General features: G+C 56.7%; 1 non-coding gene across 1 annotated transcript in view; it reads left to right on the top strand.

Moving 5' to 3' along the window:
* The first annotated feature begins 2,396 nt into the window (after positions 1-2,396).
* LOC124741771 overlaps positions 2,397-2,500 on the top strand; it is a 1,909-nt gene continuing 1,805 nt past the window's right edge. Inside the window, exon 1 of the ribosomal RNA XR_007010072.1 lies at positions 2,397-2,500. This exon is cut by the window's right edge and continues 1,805 nt beyond it. This is a non-coding gene — a ribosomal RNA (small subunit ribosomal RNA).

Raw genomic sequence — 2,500 nt, 5'->3', positions numbered from 1 at the left:
ATGTTGTACCTTAACCTAACCTATGTTGTACCTTAACCTAACCTATGTTGTACCTTAACCTAACCCATGTTGTACCTTAACCTAACCTATGTTGTACCTTAACCTAACCCATGTTGTACCTTAACCTAACCCATGTTGTACCTTAACCTAACCCATGTTGTACCTTAACCTAACCCATGTTGTACCTTAACCTAACCCATGTTGTACCTTAACCTAACCCATGTTGTACCTTAACCTAACCCATGTTGTACCTTAACCTAACCCACGTTGTGCCTTAACCTAACCCACGTTGTGCCTTAACCTAACCCACGTTGTGCCTTAACCTAACCCACGTTGTGCCTTAACCTAACCCACGTTGTGCCTTAACCTAACCCACGTTGTGCCTTAACCTAACCCACGTTGTGCCTTAACCTAACCCACGTTGTGCCTTAACCTAACCCACGTTGTGCCTTAACCTAACCCACGTTGTGCCTTAACCTAACCCACGTTGTGCCTTAACCTAACCCACGTTGTGCCTTAACCTAACCCACGTTGTGCCTTAACCTAACCCACGTTGTCCCCTAACGTAACCCACGTTGTCCCCTAACGTAACCCATGTTGTCGCCTAAACCTGCTCTGTAATTGTTATACGACTCGTTCAATTAGTGTAGTGTTGCCCACCCGCAACCCTCGCAATATAGTTCGCTACTCGCACTGCCCGCTCCCCTGTGTATCGCTTCATGTTAAACACCTTGCAAGTCTTGCTGACTTTCCACATGCTCCTGCTGTACACTGTAATGTGGATGGCAGCAGGACGTACATGCCGCCCCTCCCCACGTCCCCACCTTGCCCCCCTGCCTTCGCAAGCTGGTTGGTGAGAAGTTTGCATGTTCAATGCCCTTCGCATGCGACGTACTCAGGCTACGTTGTGGTGCGGCCTGTGTCAACCGTCCGCTAATGTCGTACGCGTAAACCACAATCTGTACTGCACATTCGTCCTTATGTACCGAATGATACATCGTGGCACATGTGTGACCGTACAACGACTGCGCCCAAAAACGGCGGACCATACAGTGCAAATATTGTGCACGCAGCTACGTGTCGTCTCCCTATGAGAGCTGGATTGCAGTGTGGTACGCCATAGAGACGTGTGGGAGGAACGGACGCCGTGGATGGCGATCAGCATGAGCTGTCTGTTGATGTATTCGGACCTAGTCGTCTCTCCTCACACACCGTGATGGCATGGTGCACCGCGTTCCATATCTGCGACATGCTACAGAGGCCGGTTGACAGTCGTTCGAGCAATGGACATCGCATACGTACGGGGGCCACCTTCCACGTATTGTCTAGGCGTGCACATTTTGTTGCGTGTATGTGGGCAGACGTAGTGTGGCGTGACACCTGACACAGGCATGCAATAATCGTTGAAGTTGCAAATGGCGATGGACGCCTGCGTTTTCTGGTGAAGTTACGCAAATGAACAAATGGTAACCTGTTGTGGTGCGGTTGTTCTCGCTAGGGGTGAATCGGTGATGGCGACGATAGGTTGAGGTACGAACCGGTTGTTCCAGCGATACCCACCATGCCGACGAAACTGAACGGCATCTGGGTGTGAAGCGATACGCGGCGGTGGCTGGGTGGGACCGTCCCCGGCCGGTGAGGGGGCGCCTCCCGGCGTGCTGGCCGCGCGGTGCGTGGGCGCACGCGCTACAGCCGGCTGGTGGGGGCGGCCAGTGGCAGGCGCGCCGGCCGACGGACGCGGCAGGCGTCGCAGCTGCGCGCCGGCGCACCCTGCGCGCGGCGCCGTGCGGCCAAAGTAGGTCCTCGCGGGCCCGGTGCGAAGCGCGGTGGACATCTTCAGTGTGCTGGTCCGATTGAGGACTGTGTGCGTTGAGGATGCGCCGCCGCCCGGCGCTCGGCGCCGCGACGCCGTCTGCTGCTCGGTCGCCCCAGCGGTTCTCGCTGGTGGTTTGTATCGCAGCTGTGCGGATGTGTTGGCGCGTGCGCTGTGCTGGGAGAGTTCGCTTCGGCACCCAAGTGGGGCTTTTGTCCTTCTGTGGCGCTGGCGTTGGAGCTGCCGGTCACCGTAGGTGGCGCGTGTTGTCTCCCGCCGGCAATGCCACGACAGCACGCTCCCGGGCCTCTGTCGGCAGCGGCAAGCTCAGTTGGGAGCACGGGTGGTCGCACCGAAAGCGTCTACTCGCCTAACTCCGGGCGATTGCGCCTCTCTCGAACCCGACCAAGTACTTGGGACGGCGCTGCGCGCCGCCGGGACCTGAGAGGGTTTCGAGGTGTATTGTGCAGGGGAGCTCAGCCTCCTCCTGTTTGCAGAATGATTGAGCGGACGCTTGCGTGTTCGCGCGGGCCCCCGGGACACACTCCCGGGCGGCCGGCTGCTCAGCTCTAGTTGACGCAGCTCCCTGGTTGATCCTGCCAGTAGTCATATGCTTGTCTCAAAGATTAAGCCATGCATGTCTCAGTACAAGCCGCATTAAGGTGAAACCGCGAATGGCTCATTAAA

This window comes from Schistocerca piceifrons, unplaced genomic scaffold, assembly GCF_021461385.2.
Source record: "Schistocerca piceifrons isolate TAMUIC-IGC-003096 unplaced genomic scaffold, iqSchPice1.1 HiC_scaffold_1987, whole genome shotgun sequence".
In the NCBI taxonomy this organism is placed as follows: domain Eukaryota; kingdom Metazoa; phylum Arthropoda; class Insecta; order Orthoptera; family Acrididae; genus Schistocerca; species Schistocerca piceifrons.
Note: the sequence above shows the minus strand (reverse complement) of the source record. Positions and strands in the feature narration are given on the sequence as shown.